Source organism: Larus michahellis, chromosome 5 (genome assembly GCF_964199755.1).
Source record: "Larus michahellis chromosome 5, bLarMic1.1, whole genome shotgun sequence".
Lineage (NCBI taxonomy): Eukaryota > Metazoa > Chordata > Aves > Charadriiformes > Laridae > Larus > Larus michahellis.
The window spans coordinates 78,411,365-78,437,044 of record NC_133900.1 but is presented as its reverse complement, the minus strand read 5'-3'; the positions used below and the strand labels follow the sequence as shown (position 1 = coordinate 78,437,044).

Genomic DNA, 25,680 nt, shown 5'->3' with positions numbered 1-25,680 from the left:
TTCATGGACTACTGCCAGCTACTGCCAAGGTGGAGATAGGTAATGACATGGTGCTAGAATCTTATTTCTCTTTCCGACTGTTAGCACCAACACAGAGTGAGTGCATCAGTCTCAGAGGTTGGAGAGCAACAGTGGGACGCGCTTCGTTCAGGACTAGCTGTAGAACTGTCGCCAGAACAAGTTTTGAAATACAATGTGAAAGAACAAGAGTCACATACAAGTGAAACCCCTCTGATACCACAGTCAGTGCAAGGCTCTGACTGCAGCATGTATAGGCAGAGCTGAGCCACCCTCGGTATGTTTACACTGGCATTTCTGCCCAGATCAGATGCATATTTTCAGAATTATTCTCCCAGTCATCCTGACCAGTCACTCTGCTTTGGTTCACTCCATGGAGCAATCCTGAACCATCCTTTTGGATGAAAGGAAATTGGACTATGTGCTTCAGAACAGCACGTAATCCATTGTAACATCTAGTTCAATCCTTGGGACCAGACAAAAGCTAAGTTGAAGTCACATTTCTCCCACACATACCAAAACATAAGTGGTGTGGTCAGTAACTCCAGAAGCACCACAAGTTTTCCTGCAGAGCTGCACCAGTTGCTGAAGTAGACACTGCTGCTGCACACAGGTAACAGTGATCCTCAGCTGCGAAGGCTGGTCTGCCAACCCACCTGAATGCCAAGGTGCTTCCCAGACAGCTAAGCTCTGTGCTGCCACTGCTTCATCAGCATTTATGGCATAATTTGAACTAACACCTCAAGCTGGCATTTCCACCAAAATAAGTGGTGTACACTGACTGGATGCTCCTTCCTGCTTTCTTTCCTTGGGCCAACATAAATATTTCTGTGGCTGCAAAGTGAATCAAACTGGGGAATAGAGCCACAGTAATAGTCAGTAGGTATGAAGAAACAGTCGGTTCTGACCCAGATTAGTTTCCTGATGAAATTTACTACTGAGCTGCACAAGCTCTGGTACCAGCATTGCTGCAGGATGACATATGGAGAAGGATAAACTGCTGCAGGCAAGTGGCATTGCTTCTTTTGTTGGCCATCCCAGCTGCAACATTTGTGAAATGATACACTTAAAATAAAATCCTTTGTGGTGCAACCATAACTCTAGGTAAGGACAGGTTTATTCTCAAGCAATGCAGAGCTGTCAGACAAGCTAAGAACCTGTAAATGCCAGAACAGCCTGAATGGCAAGACTGAAGTCTAGAATGTAACACTGCTGCAGCGTTGATGGTGGATGACTCATAATTATGAGTCAAATCCCATCCCTTCACTGGCAGAAACACATGCAAAAGACAAATCCATTTTGAGTAAACTTGGACAGGCCAGTTGTTCAGTTTGGAGCATTACTGGTACATGTTAGGGAAATAGAGACATTTAGAGAATACCAGTTTTAAGAGTTACTTTAAGTCTTATTCCATTCCAAGTTCTGTGTAATGAACCGAATACTGACACCACACCCTGCACCCTGATGTGGCATTCGCTGTCTGATGGGAATGCCAAATGAACCTCTGACTCCAAGTTCCTTGATCTGAAATTCAAAAAGTATAATTAGGCTTCTACAGAAGCAATATAGACACTGTTAGTTCTGCTTTACTTCTAAGAAAATGCTTCCCAAGTTCTATTTCAGTGTGTCATTTATTTCAGTGTGTCATTTATTTCAGTGTGAATACTCTTATTTCAGTGTGAATTGTAGGAATAAGTAGCTGAGAAAGACATGGATAGCAACCTACAGAGGCTGCATTTATATAGGAGGGGATTATTTACTTATTTTTTTCAGTCTTCGGTTACCACAGCTGTTATCTCAGTTTCTGGAGGAGACTGTTATGAAAGCTCATCCCCACCATGTGCTGAGATGGTCTTAATACATGAACTTGGAATTCAGGTAGGAGGAACTGCTGAATTCTAGGGCTCGTTTATCTAAATCAATAGTAAGTAGACTTCTCCCACTTCCCTTTTGATATAAATTTCATACTGGTAACTGTCCAGCTGGGTCAAAGGGCTTACTTAGTATATGCCTTTAAGTACATAGTATATGTCATAAAATCATAGAATCATAGAATCTTCATGGTTGGAAAGGACCTTTGAGATCATCGAGTCCAACCAAACAACCTACAATCTCTGCCACTAGAGCATGCCCTCAAGTGCCACATCTAGATGTTTCTTAAACACCCCCAGGGATGGTAACTCAACCACCTCCCTGGGCAGGCTGTTCCAGTGCCTGACCACTCTTGCAGTAAAGTAATTCTTCCTAATATCTAATCTAAACCTCCCCTGCTGCAACTTCAGACCATTTCCTCTGGTCCTGTCATTATTCACCTGGGAGAAGAGGCCAACACCCACCTCTCTACAACCTCCTTTCAGGGAGTTGTAGAGGGCAATGGGGTCTCCCCTCAGTCTCCTCTTCTCCAAACTAAACATGCCCAGCTCCCTCAGCCTCTCCTCATGTGACCTGGTCTCCAGACCCCTCACCAGCCTGGTAGCTCTCCTCTGGACACGCTCCAGCACTTCAATGTCCCCCTTGTACAGCGGGGCCCAGAACTGAACACAGCACTTGAGGTGAGGCCTCACCAGTGCCGAGTACAGAGGCACCATCACTTCCCTGCTCCTGCTGGCCACGCTATTCCTGATACAAGCCAGAATGCTGTTGGCCTTCTTGGCCACCTGGGCACACTGATGGCTCATGTTACGCTGGCCGGCCACCAGCACCCCCAGGTCCTGTTCTGCCAGGCAGCTTTCCAGCCACTCTTCCCCAAGCCTGTAGTGTTGCTTGGGGTTGTTGTGACCGAAATGCAGGACCCAGCACTTGGACTTATTAAACCTCATACAGTTGGCCTTGGCCCATCGATCCAGCCTGTCCAGGTCCCTCTGTAGAGCCTTCCTACCCTCAAGCAGATCAACACTCCCACCTAGTTTGGTGTCATCTGCAAACTTACCGAGGGTGCACTCAATTGCCTCATCCAGATCATTGATAAAGATATTAAACAAAACTGGCCCCAAAACTGAGCCCTGAGGGACACCACTGGCGACTGGCCGCCAAGAGAATTTCACCCCATTAATCACGACTCTCTGGGCATGGCCATCCAGCCCAGTTTTTAACCCAGCAAAGAGTACACTTGTCTATGCCATGATTCGCCAGCTTCTCCAGGAGAATGCTATGGGGGACGGTGTCAAAGGCCTTACCAAAGTCCAGACAGACAATGCCCACAGCCTTCCCCGCATCCAGAAGGCGGGTCACATGGTCATAGAAAGAGATCAGGTTGGTTAGGCAAACAGGCTGTGGCAGGCATCCAGGCAGTATCTTCTTCCTACCATCCAAAAGTAAACTGCTCATGCTGTACAAGCCTGAAGTCACACATAAAACAGTCACACACTCATCCTCATACAAAACCAGTCCTTTGGTTGTTCTTTGGATTGTTTGTTCTTTGGATGCAGACTTGCTAGCCAACTTAAGATTCACTAAAGAAAACAAAAAAAACCCCACTCTGTATCAGCCAAGATCTCTTTTATTTGTAAAAATCTCCAACATGCCATTGCTAAATTCCCATAGTCTATTAGACAATACAATGCTGCCATATTATCTTTACTAGTAAGCAAGATCCCAGAAGAGGCTGAAGATTCAGACATGCTTTCTTGATAAAGGTCTTCAATGATACATACAAGGAACGAAGAGAGCTTCTCCTAATGGTCAAATCAATACCAAAGTCCAGAAAAACAACCCACACAGAAAGGGAGCAACATTTTTGTGATTTCCATTCTTCTCTGCTTAGGATGATCAGCTACTCCTCACTATACAGCCTGGTGTGGGATCGTATTCTGAAACATCAACTTGAACACTGCTTCGTGTTTTGCAGCCTTGGGTGGGATTTTAACACTAGAGTTTCGCTCTTCCTGGTCTGAAGCATATCGCACTTCTCCATTTCTCGAAGGCTGATACAATATCAAGCTTTGCCTCTTTGGGCAAGAAAAGATGTTTCTTGTAATGGCTCCTAGCTCAGAGTCCATGCTTAAAAAGTTATTTTTCTGTTCTGCCCGGTAATTTACCCAATTTACCAGCAATACTGAACCAAGCCAAATAAATTTCAGCAGAACTGTATCAGTCACAGAAAAAGCTAATGTCAAAGGCTGAAGTATTTTTGATGGGCAAATCCAACTTCTCCCCTGCTGGGCCTCTGGAGTAGAAATCTGTGGTAAAATATTCAGCCTTATGCAAGTTCCTGGCTGACTCAGTTCCACATCCAGGCAGACGATATCTATAGCTTATCCAATTCACAGATTTATTTCCCAAGTTGAGTTTTGTGGCTTTTTTTTGGTTGTTGTTGTTTTTCCTGAAATCTTGCTTGCTAAATTTTCTAAGAGAAATGCAAAAGTTCTCCAGTTTCAAGCCAGCAGCCATGCCAGTTGTTTATGAGGATGCCACTTCACAGAAGTAGCACTGTGAATAGAATTGTTATGTACCACTGTTTCAGGTCTTCCATCAATGAAGATTCTATGTACAGCACTTGCAAGCTTGTCTCCCTAGAAAGCAGATGTTCCACCAACTACTAATTTTCCCTTTTGACTCTCATGATCTGTTTTCACAGGTTTGTAATCTCCTCCAGCAAGGTGGAGAAATTCAATGTTGCGTATCTCAGATGCCCTGCTGTGCACTTCCAGGGTCCTGTTTCCCTGAACGTAGCAGGAGGCAAAGTACAAGGAGCGAGCTGCTTTGCTTTCAGCTCCAGGCTTCTTTCCAGCCATGACTTCCAACTCCAAGCTGTCCCTCCAGGGAACACTATGAGCACCATTCACATCATTCTGTGTTTCTGCTGTCTTTCTGCCATCTTCAAACAGTTGCAATTAAACCAAGTCACTGTCTGACTGTGTGTTATCAGCAATGTTTGTTATCAGATCCTTAGAAACCATATGGAACACTGAAACCCACACTTTTATTAGCTAGGTTTCAACTATGCTAAAATACTAGGTTTCATTGTTCCCTCATTTAGATTAAAGGAAGATACTTATCCCACTCACCATCTTCTACAGGACAAGTGGTACCAATCATCAAGCAGTTGCTTGGACAAATATATTGTAATATTACATGTTTTCATAAACAGGCACAAGAAGATAATTTTGAAGAACTACGATAGCTTATAATAGCCTACTAATAAACACAAATGAGAGCTGGGGTGAGGGGGGAGAGCGGAAATGCAGCTTCAGTAATTTCACTGGTTCCTATGGAAATACTCCCTACTTAAAATGCCAAACCAAGATGAGAATCAGGTCAAATACGCAGTAATGGAACTACAGTTATAGTAAAGATGTAACAGATGTGAAGTAGGAACTATCCAAAATACTTCATTAAAAAACAGTTTCACATACAAGGCATTTACCAAGCAAGCCTACAAGACAGCAGCAACAAAAACACAACTGGTGAATGACCTCTTCTTGATCAAAGATGTATTACTTTTCTTAGCTCCTGTTAAAAGGAATGAAACTGTGGAACTGAACTCTACAGGAGTTCCTATGTTGCAGGAAAAACATGATTCTAAATGCTCAAACTTACTCCAAAAGTCTGAGGGATAAAGCACTCCTATGACCAAAGTTTTTGCAACTAAAGCTTTCACCAGCAAAAAAAAAGAAAAAAGATGATGGTCTAAAAGGAAGGAAAGACAAAAATTAGAGAGGATAACAGAAATGACTGTATGTTTTACAGCTACATGGAGCATATTCCATAGTTTCTCCTAATGCTGCTACAATTTAAGCAGCTCATACTGCTTATTCTGTTCTCCCCTCTGAGTCCATCCCCTAGTTGTGGCTGCACAGCCATGTGTGTGGCCATGTGATAAACTGGAACAGGGAACTCATCCTTCATCAAAAGTATCCCAAGGAAAAAAATGAATTGGTTTCCTAATCCAGTTCATTGCACAGTACCACAAACAGCTGTGCAGGCACAGAGGGATGCTTACTGAAGCAGGAACAAGAGATAGCAGCCTGGAGCATAACACAAAAGCTGACACGGCTTCAGTAAAAAACGCACAAACTGTACCTCTGAGCCCGTCCAGACTGGGAAAGCTACTTGTTTCACAGAGCGTAGTGGATGCATTTTAATCAGTAACAATAAAATAGTGTAAACATTCGCTTTACATAATAAGAAAGCTGACTTAAATTTACTGTGTGGATAAAAATGCAACATCAACAGTATTTTATTGCAAATTCTGCTCTTTTTGCATCTGCTTCATTGAACTAAGTGCAACCCATCTGTTACCACATAAGACAGAAAAATAGTCAAATAGAAAAAAAAATCTTATTTAATACAAATCCAAAATTATTTGCTTAGACAGCTAATGAAGTGGAGTATATAGGCAATTAAACACCATAGAAGGCTTTACAGAGTACTACAAAATTGCAGGAAGGTTTATAAAAGTTTACATCCAGGACAATCAGAAATACAAAATGGGGTTATTAAGCCTGATGTTCAAACTAGTTGCCTCAGAATAAGGCACATGCATGTAATAAATTAAAATGGTCTAATAAAATATTTTTAATAGTTGGACATTGCATGGGAGACTGCAAACAATTCTGGACTGGATACCCAGAAGCAGTGTCCCACTAAGGAATAAATGTTGAAACAATTAGAACAGATTTCCTTCATTTAGGGGAAGTATGTTAAAGGGCTGATTTTTCTCTCTCAGACAGTTTCTTCTCTCTCCACCATGCAAAAATCAGACAGTGAATATCTCACTGCTGTAAGATAATCATTCTACCACAATACCTCGTAGCAGATCTTAACTTGCCCCACATGGTGTTTTTCAGTATCAGGCTCTACCACCATGACGAAAGCTGCATTTTCACAGGACAAATAAGGAGAAGGTTTTTCCAAATGACATACCAACATCTACTTTTCAATGCCTGAAAACTTCTCACTGTCTTGAAAATCTAAAGGAGTCTCAGCACTAATTGGTCAATATAATTCCCACAAAAAATGCAATTTCAGAGGCTGGACATTCAGAAGAGAGCAGGGAAAACTAAAGAGAGGTGGAGAAATGAACATAAAGCAAGATGGGTAGGGAAGTCATATATGAAAATCATATCGTAACTGGCACAGCTACAGTAAAACTAAGCTCTAAAATCCAAATGTATGATGGTGTCCAAGCTGTGTGGCAAGGTCAACATGCTGGAGGGAAGGGATGCCATCCGGAGCGACCTTGACAGGCTTGAGAGGTGGGCCTGTGTGAACCTCATGAAGTTCAACCAGGCCAAGTGCAAGGTCCTGCAGCTGGGTCATGGCAATCCCAGGCACAAATACAGGCTGGGCGGAGAATGGCTTGAGAGCAGCCCTGAGGAGAAGGACTTGGGGGTGCTGGTGGACGAGAAGCTCAACACGAGCAGGCAATGCACACTTGCAGCCCAGAAAGCCAACCACATCCTGGGCTGCATCAAAAGAAGCATTGCCAGCAGGTCGAGGGAAGTGATTCTGCCCCTCTACTCCACTCTGATGAGACCCCACCTGGAGTATGCGTCCAGCTCTGGAGTCCTCACCACAAGAAGGACATGGACCTGTTGGAACGGCTGCAGCAGAGGGCTATGAAGACGATCAGAGGGCTGGAGCACCTCTGCTATGAGGACAGGCTGAGAGAGTTGGAGTTGTTCAGCCTGGAGAAGAGAAGGCTCCAGGGAGACCTTAAAGCAGCCTTCCAGTACCTAAAGGGAGCCTACAGGAAGGATGGGGAGGGACTCTTTATCAGGGAGTGTTATGACAGGACACGGGGTAACGGCCTCAAACTGAAAGAGGGGAGATTTAGATTGGATATCAGGAAAAAATTCTTTACTGTGAGGGTGGTGAGGCAGTGGCACAGGTTGCCCAGAGAAGCTGTGGCTGCCCCATCCCTAGAGGTGTTCGAGGCCAGGCTGGATGAGGCTTTGAGCAAGTTGGTCTAGTGGGAGGTGTCCCTGCCCAGGGCAGGGGGGTTGGAACTGGATGATCTTTAAGGTCCCTTCCAACCCAAACCATTCTGTGATTCTGTGATTCTGCACGTGTTTGGGGAGGGCAGTGGAAGATCACAAATTAGTCTTCATGATAATCTTGGCCTAAAACATCCATGAACTCAAGCTCTGAGTGACTGTCACGCACTTCAGCAAAATAAAATTATTATTATTATTACTACTACTGCAGGTAAGCAATATCTCACTCTAACACTGTATTGCTTTTAGTATAAAAAGATAATAAGATACACTTGACAAAGAAAAAAACAGAGAATGCATTAGTGATGAAGTCACAACACTTTCCATACGGGAAAACACATTTATGAACAACTCATTCGTGCAGAAGTATGCATTTAAATAATTTTGGTGTCCACTGTGGGATTGTTCTAACCTATTTATTTTATTGTCAAGGAAATTTCTGCTACCAAGTCAGCAAGAGTAAAACCAAAGACCACAAAGTATGCTTTTCTTTCTAATGTTCTGAGAATATGTAAACAAGCCAGCACTCAATGTTTTACGTATATCACATGTTTAGTTTTCATGCAAGGCAGAGAACAATGCAGACCTGATCAACAATGCTCATAACTTAATTTCTAAGCAGCACAAGAATTTATGCAAAATGTGACCAAAAACCTGAAGTTCACAGGTGATCTGGGTTTTACCACATGCCTTAAAGAAGGTATCGATACTCATTTGCTCCCGTTGCAACTCTCAGGAGCAAACACCATGTGAATCGCCGTTGCGTCCCTACACAGCATCTCATCTGCAGCTACCACTGCTACAGAAAACGAACTACCAGGGAGAACCTCATAATAGTCTTTTTAGCCACATAAGTGGCAACTAAACAAGATTAATGTGCTGAAATCCCACCCAGTTGTTTAGACCACAAGAAGAGTCTGACTGGATCTGGTGGATTTGGCTTAAAGCATTTGAATACTGGAAAACAATAAGGATATCGACTTTACTTTCTGACAGGTCTTTCACATAAATGGAGAAATGACAAGAAGCCACTTGGCTCTGGACAAGAAGGCAGAAAAATACAAATACTGGGAGAAGGCAGTTATGGACCTTAGGAAAAATGCTTCACCTCTATAATCTGTTTCCAAAGATGTTGGAAATAGATGCTCCAGCATGGTCAGGGTATGGGGCTGTAAGCATAGTTTGTTTGTTTACACCAGCACAAATCTCTACAGACCATTATTCCACAGGTACTGATGTAAACATGAAGTGTAGCAGTTTCTACTGAACTGAAAAATAAGTTGGGAAATGGGAAAGACAGCACTGTGAGAATATGAGGGACAGCAACTAGCCCATCTGGATTCCTTAGGAGTCAATGTACTTTATGAATTAACTTGAAAAGATACTTTAATCTCTATTTATAGTAACTATGTGGGCCAATTCAGAATGGGGCACAGAATTAAACTAACAGAAAGGATAAGATACACTTCAAGGGATGGCAAGGACAGGTATATAGGTCACCTTAAAAGAGTGAAAACCTAAAGCAGGTTTATTAGATGCAATAGTGAAGTCTCCTCATAGATGGTGTTTTAAGAAGTACTATTTTCAACTTCTCCGGACCTTTCCATCTGATACTGAATATTGTAATTGCAAATTTTATAGTATTTCAAACCAAGCACTGTGTACTTCTTGGTAATTCATATCAATGAAATTTATATTGGAACTTTTTATTGATCTTGTTCTAGATAACTGCCATTCTTCTCTTACTAGTTTGTCAGCATAGCACTTTACCTAGTGCATACCCGTGCCTTACTGAAAAATAATTTTTTGAACAATGAATTCATAAATATAAGAGGCACTTTCTACAAACAGGCCTGAAGGAAGCCCCCAGCTTGGGACTTCCCTCTTTACACAGGAGAAGACACGTTACACCTGCAGAACCCTTCTTATTGCTCACTTCCCAGGGCCCCTCCTTGAGCCTCTGTAGAGAGGGTGGTTGCAGTTTGGTAAGCAGTGCATAGGTGTAACACATCCAGAGTTTCTAAAAACAGAACATGCAAATTACAACATACCTATTACTGCAAAAACATGTAGGATTTTTTGCTGGCCTTCAATTTCCACACAACAAAAGTGATGTTTCATGATACATACTTCTTCAGTACCGCCCTTAAAAGTTCTCCTCTCTTAGAATCTCTACAGCAGAACAAAGCAATTAAATTTTGCTACTGACTGCACACAAATACTTACTGTTAACTTTAAACCCTAAAACAAGTTAGACTATCATTACAAGGATCAAAAATACTGCCTAGTCATCTAAACTGCTGCTTCTAAAAGGTACGCTGAAGCAGCGTACCTTGAAAGAATCACATTCATGCTAATTCTATATATCCGCAAGCTGTTTCATCTAATCCACAGTGCTGAAAGTATTTCATGTCAAGTCACATCCCATTGTTTTCTCTCAACTGCGTGACAGTCCAAAAACATTCAAGGGCAGAATAAAATCCATATTACACCAAATCACTCATAAACAGTGAATTCAGAGGAATTAATTTCAGTCCTCATGGGAGTAATCAGTTATCTTCATGATATCCAAATGTTACATTTTCCTTAACTAATATGGAGATGTTTCTCAATCTACGGAAACTGAGAAGAGAACAATAAATAATCCCTTCCAAATTCCATTTCAATTATTATTTATTCAATAACCACAATGCACATGGTACTGCACAAACAAAATAAAATAAACACAATCGCTTTTGCCATCTTGTCAAACAGCGTGCAAACTCCAGACAAAAAACTAACTAACTACAAACAAAATGGGTTAGGGCCAGGGGTTAGCTACCTGAATTCACACAGCTATAGAAGACGTCATCCACATCGTTCACTGTTTCCACAATAAAGGAAATGAAGATTAGATTGCATTGGACCCAACTCCCTCCCCCCAAAAAGAGTCACATAAAGAAGAATGTTCTTTAAAGCAAAAATAAATTTATTCCATACATTTCTCAAAAAAAAATCACTTTATTCTGGAAAGCAAAAAGCACAGATGAAGTGAAGTTGTATATTAAACACAGAAGACGTTAGTAAAGTCTGGCAAAATTACTTTTGGTATTTGTCTTTTCCTTCAGTCCAGTCTCAACTGACAAATGATTCCTAGTTAAGTTCCTTGCAGAAGATCGATGAAGAAAATGTATTTATTTGGATGTCAGTTGACATCTTTCTACATTTTGTCACCTTTCTACAGCAGATAAACTGCTACTCTCCAAAAACCAGTACAATTGCATGAATCTAATCAAGTACCATCCCTTTCCGGTAGTACACCTGACAAAATAATTTTCAGAAATGAGGTAATTTAGTGAGAGCAGCCATACAAGGTTTCTAAAAACTGATGTCAGCACAAAGAGGCAAAACCACCTTGCCATTAGTGATACAGGGGACTACAGCGCAACACTGAATGATGAACACTGATTCTGCCCGTTCTGATTACTTATCAGAAAGAGCAGCTGTTGTGTGCACTCCGCTGCGTTTCTGATGAGTTGTCACAGGGAACTGAGGCCACCAAACATCACCTTTCTCTAGCAACTGCACGGAGTCCTTTACGGGTCACCTACATTAACTACTGGGTGTGGTAGGAAAAGGTAATTGAAAAAGTGAGATGGAAGAAGAACAAGAGTCTGTGGGCAAGCATGACAATAATGTGATGGTTTATATATGATTGTTTCCTCAACTTTTTTTCCTGTGTGGCTGGTTTACTTCTATTTGTCAGATGCGTGCAGCCATTCAGACACTAGTAAGAGATTCTGCCCTTCCAAAGTAAGTTTTGGAGAAGTCATCCTTTGGCCTGGATTCTTATGTAAACTAGTTTTAGATAATATCATGCTGTTTCAAGAAGTCATAACCCGAACTCGAGTAGCTAGCTGTTAGAAGAGCTGTGATGCCCTTCCCATTGCTATTCCATACCATTCAAAATGTGAATTCAGTGCTCTCTGGGCTACATTTTGAGAGGCTAGGTCATACTTCAGGATTCTATTAACTTTATGATATGTGCACAGATGTATACTTTATTTGTGAGGGCCTCTGTCATTAAGTTTAACCATACTAATATTCTACTCTAATTTGACGCTTAGTTCTTTGTAACATATATTGGGTGTGCATGTATGTATATACAAAACCATCACACATATATGGGAGTCTACGCAGTCTAGGACAGAATCTTAATGGCCATAGTAAATAAAGCATAGATGTGAACATTTTTTATGTGTGCTATTACAACAGCAGGTCTCCCCTAGTTACATTCAATAAGCACAGACCCAACACCAGCCATTAGACTATCAACTTTTTAGACTGTCACAACCTGCCCACCCTCATTTCTACTCACGGTCAAGTGAGACTGATGGAAAGGATATCCATGTGCAAAGTTTCTGTAGATCCTATCTCAACATTAAGAGAGCTGCAACAATCATCTCACTAGCAGAATGCTTTATTCAAGGTAATGGTGCATTTCTTCTCCAGCTGTGTAGAGCAAGATGTCCTGAGCTAACTGCTTGTTCTGTGGTCAAGCACGTGCAATACATTTCCCCACCAGTATCCTATGTACATTCAGAAATCTCTCATTCCATACGTATGTAATCCTATGCAGGAACTAGTGAAGACAACAAAAACGTTCAGTGCATTTCATAATGATCTTCCCCTTGGAGTATGTCCACTCAGATGAATTACAATTTTGAGATCAGGCAAGATAATATTGTGGATCTTGGATGACTGTCAGCATTGACTAAACTTAGGAATCCCAGAAGCCACTTTTACTAGTAACCTTTATAACTCTCTCTGGAGTTGTAGTGGCAAATCACTTACACGAATGCTTTTCCCAGCAGAGGAGAACATGTTCATCATTTTCTGAAAGCTCAACCGTTTGCTTCCAACAGCCCCATCACTTGACTTACCCTTACTAAACTGTTTAGCTGCTAAACCAGTGGAATGAGGATGATTCTTACCCCAACTGGACAATGCACAGGTTGAAGAATCGACAAGACTGAGGATCAGAATTGCATTGTGACACTGAGGGACCGAAGGCAATGTGATAACCAGCAAAGGTGTCATAAAGGTGAGCACTTGCAGATACATGAAAACTTTTAAGACACAGAAACATGACTCCAAGTATTTTATATACTTTTTAATAATTTCAGCAGCATATAAAATAATTTTCAGTGTCTTACTATGTAAAAAGCTAATGTGAATACATGAAGTTCTGCTTTAAAGTCACAAAAATGCATACAAATGTCATTGCTAACTGTTTTCTGTATCTTTGGCTACATGGCATTAATAGATCCCTACCTGCCTGGGAAGTACGTGAGGGAAAAAGGGAAAAGAAATGGCAGAAAGTTGCTCATTCCAGAATCAAAAAAGAACAATAAGTCAAAGACAGGAGTGGTAGCCTACAATGCATGCTATATTTTAAGCTAATGCCCTACCTAATATTGCCCATGTAAATGAAAGATTCCCTAAAGGGTTCTGCCATGAAGTATCTCATCCAATGAGCTGGGGAGAATTCTGATTAAAAACAGGACAGCAAGCAAACCAGGAAAACATGCCATGTTTTGTCGGGGTTTTTTTTGTTTTTTTTTTGATATATGATACCTGTATCATCATAGACAGATGTCAAAATATCTACAGAACCAAGATGGGCAAAGATGATCAAAAGCTACATGAGTAAAGCTGAGAAAATGTTATCATCTTACAACCTCTATGACAACTTAGGGAATGAGATTTAGCTTCAGCTCTTTTTGGTCATCTGCAGTCTTTCCCCTTTGTTCGCCTCTGTCTTAAAAATAAGTCCACTGCAAAATGAACAAAAATCTGCCAAGGCACAAAAGGAGGAACTAAATCTTCACAGCACCTTTCAGTACATTTCATTTTGCAATGAATGCATGTCACACCTTTTCCCAGTTACTCTGCAGTGCATGCAAACTGAAAGATAGAAGTGATGTGCATTTTCAAGCAAACAAAAGAACACATTGACTTAAGCTGATGTGTGGGTATTCCCCACAGTTGCAGAGTTAATCTCTGCTTGATTTCCCCACACTTGTAAAATTAAGTTTCACATCTTTTCACTTAAGATACATGGGTTTTTTGCAATTATCTCCACCTAGAGGAATTCTAAGCTGCTGGATCTTTGTATTCAACATACTTACCCAGGAGTTCTGTCTGGTTTTAGTCATTGTAACAGCCATCTGCAACCACTAATTTACGAACAGAAGCCTCCTCCTTCAAAATGCATTGTTACCAAAACACTTATAAAGTGAAAAAGTACGTTTTACAAATGTTTAAATTATTATTCTCCTTTTATCTTACCTGCCTTTTTGTACTCACTGCCACTTATTATGCCAATATATTCATATAGCAAACATCCCCATAAAGCAGCTAATAAATGGTATCAATAACTTATGACATTGACTCCAAATTCATTGTCATCTTTAAGTACCTTGTTAACTATAACCTTAAGCTTAAAAAAAGTTAGAATTATATACAGACAGGTTGAAAATATGCTTAATACATGAATTTATTAAGAAAATGGCAACTGATTTTTGTTTAATCCATAAGTGTGTACAAAGCTAGAAGTAGCTACATATTCGTTCATATTGTCAAGTACATTTTTACTAAGGTCAAGAATATTGGTCAGACCATTTATGCATGTACACACTAGCCCACATGGTGAGCATTGGCATCAAAATTTTGTTGCATTAAAACTTCATGAAATGCCAGCCTTCATCCAAGTCTGAAGAATCAAAAGTTGTATTTTAGTAAGAGCAGTTAGACAGAAGATTACTCCACGCATGGATAATCTTCATCACAACATGTGGCAAAAGACTAAAAGTGTACATTATTCATGCAAAAATTCACTGCACCTTTCAAAAGGTATGATTACGGCTACTTATGTCTCTGTGGGGTTGTTTTATTCCTGTCACAATTTGCATCAGAGCCCATCAGGGTTTAGAAGAATTGTATGGGCAGGGGTAGTGCCAAATGTAACCAACTGCAGCAACCGACATCTGCTTACAGGAGCTGGGCCGGCACCATGTCTTTTTCTGACCGACTATATAGCACTTTACAGATGTCAGTGAAAACAAGTTTGGGTTTTGTATAGACCTGATGCCTATTTTTACTGTCAATGTTTTAATGCCATTAGGTAACACAGACCAGAACTCAAAACATTTTCTACACTGTGTAATCCAAATTCTAATCCAAGATCCACTGTGTACTGAATCTGCATAGTGTCTACGTGAACTTTTAATAGAATTTATTTTGTCTTTCTAACATAAACAAACCACCATCGGCTTGTTTCAATATATACATGAGTTCCATATGCCATGATCCCTTGCCTTACGCTCCCCATCTCTGAAACATCTGAATGCCTCCCAATGTGTTTGTTTTGGTTTCAATTAGAAAGAATACAATGAGAAATGTGTTTGAAAGCTTTTAAAATAAATACGCATTAGGTATTAAAATGCCTGAAGCAGAGGGCGGGCTTGAAGGAGTTCCTTTTACAACTGGGGCCAAACTTGAGGAAACTTCTACCCCTTTCACAGGTAAATTCCTTTGGCTAGAATGATGTGTTAAACACCAGCATAACAATCTGCAGAAAGTACACTCACTGTCAGAACCAAGGGGTGTGATATTACACACACCCCCCAAAAAAACCCACTAGTTTATTTCAGCTGTTTTAGTGGAGTTCACCCAGACTTGCAGCAGAACCCACAGCACTCTGTCATCCCAACGGTATCATGGTGATAAACAATATTTTAAAATGAAGGATGTTGTTCTCCCGCTTCAGATACATATACATTTTAAGTATTATTTTATTGGGCTAGCTTTCCCCAGCTGCCGGTAGCGTTACACGCTGGATGACATATACATCCAACACATTTCTATATTTAAACATGCAAAGTCGGCAGAAGGGAAGGAGAACCTTATGCTTCCTAAACTTGCTTTACCACAGCTAAGGACCGCTGAAAGGCGATTCCCTCAGTTTCTCAAAAGGCCACTGCACGCTTTAAAATCCAGTCAAAACGCCTCACGGGTGGCACCTTCAGGGAAAGTCGGTGCTTGAGGGAGCTTGGCGGGAACCCAGGGAGAGCAGCTTCACTTCAAAACCCTCAAGGCAGCCGGCGGGGACGGCGACGGGGGCAGCAGCCGCCATTTCCCTCACGGGGGGTCCCAGCCCCTCCAACAGCGCACCGGGGCCTCCCGCCTGGCTGGGACGCGGGGGCGAGGGGTTCCCCCTCGCCCCCGCGTCCCAGCCAGGCGGGAAGCCCCAGTAGAGCCGCTTCCCCACAACCCCTCGCCCACCCGGTCCCGAAAGACGGTAGAAGGACCACCCCCCACCCCGCCTCACAGACTTACGGATCCCGGACACGGCTCGCTGAGGTGGCGGCGGGTAGGTGCGGTGGCGGCGGCGGGTTTCTCTCAGGCGAGGCGCTCCTCCTCTCAGGAAGCCCCCATGGCCGGCCTTACCCCCAGAGGAGAGAGGGGCTGGCTAACCCCCTTCCCGCCCTCCCCTCCTCTCCTCCCCTCAGCCTCAGGCACCCAGCTCCATAAATTGCCTCTCCCTGCCAGCCTTGTCATAGTTCGAGGTGGCTGGGACTTGGCAGTTCTGCCTTGCCCACAGGTTGGAGAGGTTTTGTGCCTCCCTCTCCTGCAGCCTAAATTAATTCAAATCGTTCCCCTGGGGCAGATATCTTAAAAAAACCCCTCATTTTAGGGCTAAGAATAGTCTTAGGCTAAGAATAACTAATGCTAAGAATAACTGACATTAAGAATAGCCAGAATAAATCTTACAATCATAATCTCTTTTCCCCTGCATATATTCTACTTGCATCCTTTCAACACTATAATTTGAAGACGTCAGATCATGGGGAATACCCTTAAAAATTTTGGCTGTGGATCTGCTTATCTCTTTTCTGTGACATTCTGTCACTGAATATGGTGTGTGTGCACATATATACGTGCGGACATACTTTATATATACATATACATGTATACGGCATATGTGTGCACATATACATGCATACATGCATTATATATACATATAAACACAAACACGTATCCTTATTGTGGTTTTTAAGAAAACAGAAGTTGTGCTGTGGACACCAGAACTAACAACACATCTGACTTGCAAAAATAAGTCTTTGGATTTTTATGTGAAATCTTTAAATCTAACTTTAATCAGCCTGGAGAAGAGAAGGCTCCAGGGAGACCTTATGGTGGCCTTCCAGTACCTGAAGGGAGCCCACAGGAAGGATGGGGAGGGACTCCTGATCAGGGAGTGTAGTGATAGGACACAGGGTAATGGCCTCAAACTGGAAGAGGGGAGATTTAGATTGGATATCAGGAAAAAATTCTTTACTGTGAGGGTGGTGAGCCCCTGGCCCAGGTTGCCCAGAGAAGCTGTGGCTGCCCCATCCCTGGAGGGGTTCAAGGCCAGGTTGGACAGGGCTTGGAGCAACCTGGTCTGGTGGGAGGTGTCCCTGCCCAGGGCAGGGGGGTGGAACTAGATGATCTTTAAGGTCCCTTCCAACCCGAACCATTCTGTGATTCTGTGAACTTTTTTGCTTAGATCACAACTTTCCAACAAATTTTATATTATAGTACCCAAACCTTGTGCTATCAGTAGATGAAGTGTAACCAACATTTCACTGCTGGGGTAAACTGTTAGATAAATTGCTGTCAACTGGCCTTCAAATTTGCTTAAGGTAATTTTGAAAAAGATTAGCGTTCACACATCAGCTCCAACTGTCCTCAGTTCAAGCTAGTTACTTAGCTTGCATTTCACCAAAAATAAAGCTAACATATTTCCATAAGGATTTTATACCAGCCCTACACTGCTTCTGCCTGCTCCATATCCATAGGCTTTCCTGAAGAGGCTAATGCCATGTTCTGTGCAAGATCCAGGCAAAGCCCATGAAGACTTGGTTCACCCTCAACACCCCTAGATCTCTTTTTTTTTTTTTGTAGAATACTTGCGGATTGAATATATTCCCTTCTGTTTCATTTTTTGGGTCTGAATACCATTTGCTCTTCAGGGAAGGAGTTGTCTGTCTTAAATATTGTTCTTTCCATGATGAAGACCAATATTCCTTACAGTTAAGTAATTAATATTTAATAGTGTACATTTCAGCTATTAGACCAAAGGACTTTTTTTCGTCTGTGAAATGCCACCTGAAGTGGTCATGTGTATGTGTGTGTCTTCCTCCATCAATACTGCCTGTAAAGTTTGAATGTAGATATTTACATCCAGTATAAATGAGGTTTTGAAATGCCGCCACCTAGAACAGGAGAAATGGGCAGATATTATCTCAGCCCTAATTACACTCTGTTGCTCTGTTAACAACTGAATGGCTTCACCCTGCTCTCTCAGTCACTGGCTTTGAAATGTTGACAGATCCGTAACGCCTTTTTTAAAAAGCAGCAGTGTCACAGAGCTCAGCAGGCATGTTTCTGGGAGGTCTGGTAGTCCTGCGCAGCCGCGGCTTTCCTTTGCTTCAGTGGAAAGTCCTTTAACTGTGCAGCCAAGGTGAAGTGCCTGTTTTTGGAATGGTTCCCACTTTGAGGGGCTCAAACTCAGATTGTCAGCCTTCAATTTATTGCTGATTCAAAAGCAAATGGCGGTTATTCCAGCCTCACAAACACACTCCCAATCCAACTCTAAACCAGCTAGATCAGAAACTAGTAGAGTCATGGAGCTCAGTGATGACTACAAACATGCCCAAGAATTTTTTTTTTATTTACCAAAGCTTCCTGGGCGTGTTTAGAGTCAGCAAGAAGCTTCATGCTCAGTCCATGACTACAGGTAAACAGACAAGAATGAGTCCAGGTGAATGAGATCCCTGTTGCCATCACTATGCTATTAGATACTGCCTGGACTGCTGTATGGAAATACCCAAAAGTACATTTATTGTCCTTGTTGAGACTAGGACATTGTAAAGCTCCTTTCACAAGTAGATCAAATTCCATCTTTAACCTGTCTAGGTTTTGTCTTTCTCCTTCCACAGAGAAACTCTTTCAGAACTGCAAATCTGAAAGAAGACAAGAATCTGTATTTCTGATTTAGCACTTACGCTGGGAGTCTCTTACTTCACATGACCGTGCAGGGGGTCAACCTGACAAAATAAAAAGAGCAGAAACGTATTTGTGGAGTGACTGTTTAGTGACTTAGCACTATGGAAGTAGCTCAGAGGAATGAACAATTTTCTGTTTATCTGCAGAAGAATAAATCATGGACCATCCTCTTAAACACTCGTGTTTTATTCCCATGTGGTTGGACTACTTTTACTTCTACATTCGCAGTAGAATTTCTCATCTTCCCTTTTCTGGACATTTCAGGTATAGTAGGGAGTGTCATCAGCCTACTAAAAAATAGATACATCATTAACTTAAGCAGTACAGCGAAGATTAATCAGAGAAATTATGTTACTAATGGGAAACCTATCCAACCAAAACATTGGCAATCAGAAAATTATTTGCTGTTGCCCTTGCCATGTGTGCAGGACAACAGTTTTGACTAAATATTCTAATCCATATCAATAAATGATGTGTGTGATGCATAAAATCTTCTGAATACCATTGAAGGGTACTTTCAGATTAACTGGATTTCTAAATATGGAAGTTGTACTAAGTGTGATTAATCACTGTGTGATTATACTGCATTACATGTCAGAAGTTAGATGCTAAAGCCCAACAGAATAAATTAGTCTCACCAAATTTGTGATACAAAATTACTTTTGTGAAATTAGCAGTTACCCATCTTATTATTGCTGTACTGTGTGTGCTATTACTGCACAAATACAAAATGACCATTCTCCATTCCGTCTTTAGCTGATAAAAGCAATGAGATTTTTATCATGTGTACAAAACAAAGGTAAAAATATAATGGCTCATCCTCTAAAAAAAGCGGGGAAAACCCCCACTCTTCAATCTTCTACTTGAGTGATGCAATAGAAATGTAGGACTGGGTTCTCATTCTGTAAATTATAGTCTTTTCCCCGTTAATGTATTCCTTTCACCATTCTGTTTTTCACTAGGTTGGTTTTTTTGTCTCTGTTCCGAGTATTGATTGTCTTGTGGGATGCATTGACAGAAGGAAACGTTGAAGAGATAAGTGTTAATATACTTAATGAACACATGTAAACTTATATTCTTGAAGTTTAAACACACAATTTTCCATTTAAATATTTAATTAAAGTAGCCTTATTTTCACAGTTTTCAGTCTCTGTGGGCCAGTCTGCTGCTATTAAATGGTTTTCATGAAATCAAATAACTAGATAAAAGTACGAAAAAATAATGGCCAGTCAGTGAGAATGAATAGGGTGGTTATCTGTGTGTGTGTGTGATGGTACATATACCTGGAGAAGAAATTCATCATATAGCGGAGGTGATGCATATAAAGATATCCCCCTCTTTTGCTCTGAATTTCAGATTGCTCTGTATATGTGAAATTTTGAGAGCTGTGCCAGCCAAACAGGCACCAGTACTGCTAACCGCTACAATCTCATTATGAGTCTTAAAATGCTTTCTTCCACATCTTGAGTGTGTGGGAGAAAATGTCTTTGTAAAGAAAAACCTGGAAAACACACATCTTGATCCAAGTGAGGCTCAGAAAAGAAGGCTCTGAAGATAAACAACATAAAAACCTGATGACTTTTAAACAACTCTCCTGATTTTGGAGTCTGACATGCTTTTAGATACGGTTCGTGATACTGATTGTAACTAATGTGTATAACAGAATATAGGATACCATCCCCGCCTCATAGGTCATTGATGCATTATGCAAAAAGGCTCAAAAAAGCAGAGAGGCAGGTTGGCAAAGAGGGAAGAGACAGGAAAAGAATACATTTCTCTAAGCAACCCAATATTCCCACCAAAGGTATCACACCTTATAAAATAAAGTTCGTTTATGAGTACTTAGCTATGGGGATAGGTACACTAATTCTATTAATAATGTTTTCAGGGAATTTTTTTCTGAGGGAAGGTACTTGGTAGAGCTTTTAATGTCCTTGTGAGCTGTGCTGGCTGGTGATTTGGGGCGAAGAGGCTGGTCTGTAGCCTCCTCCCCCTTCTTCACCTAATCCCTAGCAATGTTATTCATAGTGAGTGATTCTGTGAGGAATACAAATGCCATAAAAATGAAGGCACTCTTCCTTGCAAACAGGTTAATACCCAGCAGGTCATGACAGAATTACTTGGCAGAACAGAAGCTTCACGTTTTGCCTGCCTGGAATACATTTAGCCAGCCACTAGATAAATAAGAGCTTTTATTATGCAGGACAGATTGTCCTTTAAACTCTTCAAATACAAACACAGAATGAAAAAAGTTTGCAAAGGAAAAAAAAAATAAAAAGCCAAGAAGTATTTTTAATCTGTGTTAATAAATAAAAAGCACTGTGTTTTATTAGATTGAACAACAATAAAAGAACATCTAAATAAATCACAGAAAAGTAGTGTATCTCTGTAAATAATTCATTACACAGTTGCAGAAAAAAAGGTATGAAGTTTTAAAAGTATATTTACATGAAGACTGGATGACAATTTTAAGTCTTTGCAACAGTTTGGAGGTTTATTTTCTTTAGAGATCTTTGCTATGTAGAGTCAGAAATGAATTATTGCTTTTCCATAACAGTAGGAAAAAAGTTTTGGCAGGCCTTGATCTCAGCTACGTAAAGCAGGGCTGCCATTCGAGACCCGAAGGGGGTGTACCAAGGGGAGTGTGAGGGGGAGTGGCAGGAGAGCTGCAATCACCTTCTGTTTTCCAGGGAGCAACGCTGAGGTAACCAACAAGTACCTCTAGCAACCTATGGCAAGTCTCAGCTGTTAAGCAACCGAGGCCGTGTCAATGAGGCTTCTAAAAGTGGAAGGCGCACATGCCAAGAAACGTGCCCAGCCCCACCAGCAAAGAAAACATGCTTTTTGTTACAGTTATCGGCAGGTTGCTTACATATTAACCACCGCTTTTCAGTCTCCTGTGCACAGGCGCTGTTCACAGCCTCAACATATTCTCTTCTGCAGTCAGAATTTGCCTAAGTACTTAAGGTTTGATTAGCCATAATGAATCACATGAGCTGCCTCAGTAAGATATATTAGGTGACTTGCTGAAGCTGAACTAGACAACATGAGTTTTGGCACATTTAAAGAATGAAATGTGCCTTATGGGATTGTGAGGGTTGGCTTCTTTTCATCTCTTCTACTTTTCCACATGAGCAGTACGTCAAACTGACACCTTAATTTGTCTGAAAGAGGTGGAGGAGGTAATTTCTTTGATTAGGATGGGGTTGTGATTTTGTTTTTTGAGTCTTCCTAAAACATGAAATAGGTTCAGGTTTTGCAGTCTGATCTGTGTAGAGGGGCTTGTTGAGTTCAGAAATTGTAGGTAATGTTTATACATATATGCATTATATGCACTACTCGATGGAGTTCTGCACAAAACCAGCATCTGCCAGTGGAGGTTCAGCTGGTACGGGGGACAGCAAAAAGAACAACAATGTGTTCCAGCAGAGGTGAACTGCTAAGGCTTAAACTGGAACTTCTTTCTAAATACAGTACTGCAAAAGTAATGCTGTGGGGTACCGTTATCGTTAGCAGTTCTGCAAACTCAGAATAGCTTCTGAACCATAAACTTTTCCTCTTTCCCAGCATCAGCAGAGCCCATGGACTGTTTGACCTAATGTCCTCAGACACCTAGCTGTCTTGAAGAGTCCAAACTTTCAGTTTAGAGGGGGAGAAAGTATCTTGCCTGTGATTTATGAAGCTCAGATAACCAGATACAGATGCTATCTCACTGAGCTTCTGGGATTCCTGAAAAAGAGTTCACAGTTGAGAATGGACCTCTATGTAAAGATACTCAGGTTTTCTTTTAACAAGCAAGTCTTTGATTCTGGGTTCTGATAACTGTTCATGGAGAGCTTTGTGTCACTGCTGTTAGATTTTTCCTGACGTGCAAACTTGGATCTCTTAGAGTTTGGTCAGGCTCTTCTTCACTATATGCCAGTTGTGCAGTGTAGACACATTGTGAGAAACATGAGCTATCCCGCGTGTTTCAGCCAGATAGTTAATTTTAATGCCAAAGGCAATTCTACATCAATGGCATTGGTCTTAACTAATTAATAATCTATTGCTTTGACTTCCACCAGACATACTAGTCTTAGTTCTGCGGTTTTACACTGTATCCTAGAGCTCCTACCTACCAGAACTTCCAGCTTTCCTAAATCAGCTCCTGTGTTTCAGCATGTCTCTGTCGCTCAGAGAACCAACCAACCAAAATTTTTACAAAATCACTTTTCAGAGTAAAGCGATACTTTTAATCAGCTTTCCCAGGAAGATTCCACTGACCTTTGGGTTGCTGTGTAGTCCCCCACACAGCTATTCTTCCCCTTCTCTGTGGCCGAAGATGTGAGAGAAGAACTTCCCACAGGAAAAGGGTGGGAGAGAGCAGCCAGATGTGGAAGACTTAAACAGCCCTTCTGCCCTTGGAAAAGAGGGAGTATAAATATATACTGACACATTTTTAAGTTCAGCTCTGCCTAGCGTGGTGGGAAGGAAGTTGAATCATTTAGTCCCGGTTATACCACTGGGGAAACCATAATGTCAGCACACTCTGCTCCATCTCCGCACAACAACAGCATTCATTAATTACTGAAATATTCCCCGAGGAAAATAATGTTTACAACTGGGGCTTGTAATTGACTACAGAGATGCCACAGATTCTATGACTAGGTACATTGTGTATGTCTTTACTCATCTGTGTTTGCATGTGTATGCTTTATATATAGGTATACGTGTACTCTGAAGCTGCTGAAAAGAACATGTTTGCAGCTACTTTTTAATGAGACAAGGCTAAATTTTTAAGAGGTAAGGAAGAATGCAACATGGTTTTGATATTGCACATAATTTCTCTTCATATTTTGAAACAGTTGCTCTTTTGATGTTGTTTCTTCAAAGAAAAATATCACCTAGATAACTTCCTACAACTACCACTGGGTTTTGCTTTTGCCTTTTTTGTTCACTTCCTCTTCTGAACAATGTATTAGCAGGCACCAACAAAATGGTCAAATTGTTCCACTCCTGTGGTTACTATTCGTCAGTAACAGATGACATGATCATTGAAAATGTATCCTGCAAAATTCTTTGAACCCATCAGAGGAAGGCTGGTAGTAAATCTAGGGTATTATTCGTATGATGGATTTGTATGCACCACCTTTCTTCATGCTGCTATTCATTATCTTGAATAACAAGTACGATTCATGCACTATTATTCTTTTCTTCTTTTGATAACTAAAATGTGGTGAGCTTAACTGAGCAACAAGCAATGGAAGAATTAATTTTTCTCATGGCATCAATACTTGCACTTTATCCCCTTTAACCACCCACATGTATAACTATTATCCTTCAGGATGAGGGGAGCTAATGCCATTTTTTATGCTGAGGGAAATCTGTCTTTAATCAATACTTATTAAATTCATTAATCAATATGAGAGAACACTGGGAAACTGGAGGAGCTGCATCTTCTCTGAGGCTTAAATCTGGTAACTCCCATGAAAGCCTAAGTTTCTACTGGCCTCTGAAACAAATACAAGACCTGAGACTCTAGGGAGAAGTCGGAGTGCTTGTTTTAACCAAATAAGCTTACTCGAGTAAAATGTTTTGTTGGATGCAAACGGTGATTGGGGGTGGAAGAAGCTCATTTGAGTTCAGAGTTGCAAGCACTGAAAAAGGTAGAGGACGTGCTTCTGGTAGTGTTACAAGATTTGTTCTGCCACTTATGTTTTACTAATGTTAAAGGTAATGTGTCCAGTGATTCGAATAACAGAGGGAAAGGCTTAATTTGGAACATTTCCTATCTACAGCAGTACGAACAGATGCACATTCTTTACTGATGCGTTTTCACGTTTGTAAGGACCTCTGTAGAACTCAGGGGAAGAATGTGTCCCTCAGAGCTGCTTCATGACTGTAGCCACTTACGCAGGGGAGAAAGCACTGAATCTTGGCTTTAAATGCAAATATGGAAAAGCCTCCTCAGCATTGCAGTCACAAAAGCTGAGATTGTTAACTTTCTCAACACTGACTTTCTAATCTTACAAATTAAGTTTGCTTGGTTTAGTACCTAAATTAGTTGCAATATGTTATATGAATCTTCTTGCACATGGTAATCAAATCACTGTTTTAGCCCCCTTAATTGATTAGTGGACTATACTTGCACAGAAACACAAATATATATCTATATTTGCATTATATATTTGTGTATATCTAAGTTTGCATTATAATTTCTTATTCTGTGTCTGATCTTTACATTTGTTGAAATGCAGATGGACAAGACACAATATAGCAAGCATAGTAAATATATGTAAACTGCAAAGAGAAATCTGCTCAGAAACCGCTGAGAGCTGCCAGCTGCCACAGGAAGATTGCCCTCATCAGGTGCTGCCTTGTGATGTATATATACTGTACTGCAATCTGCAGCGTAAATACTCCCAAAAGAGAGTTTTTATCCTGGCAAATGGAAGGCTGATGGGAGATATGATTGCAGCATATATTTCAAAGAGTAAGTTTCGGGGAGAGAGAGGAACTGTTTAGATTGGCAGAAGAACATGTTGGCACAAGAAGGCCATGAATACATTTTGGCTGGGACATATGAGTCAGTATCTAATTCTTTGTAGGAGTGGGGTGGAGGGGGGAAATAAGTAACTGGTCCTAAAATGGA

At 41.1% G+C, this 25,680-nt stretch overlaps 1 protein-coding gene across 2 annotated transcripts in view; it reads right to left on the bottom strand.

Annotated features, from left to right (window-relative positions):
- Positions 1 to 16,551, bottom strand: part of SLC7A2 (solute carrier family 7 member 2) — a 58,067-nt gene extending 41,516 nt beyond the window's left edge. The window contains exon 1 of one of the 2 annotated variants that reach the window (XM_074588178.1): positions 16,335 to 16,551. The gene's annotated coding sequence lies outside the window, so the exon portion shown is untranslated. The remainder of the gene's footprint in view (positions 1 to 16,334) is intronic. The other variant, XM_074588174.1, reaches the window with a different exon arrangement.
- Between the last annotated feature and the right edge of the window lie 9,129 nt (positions 16,552 to 25,680).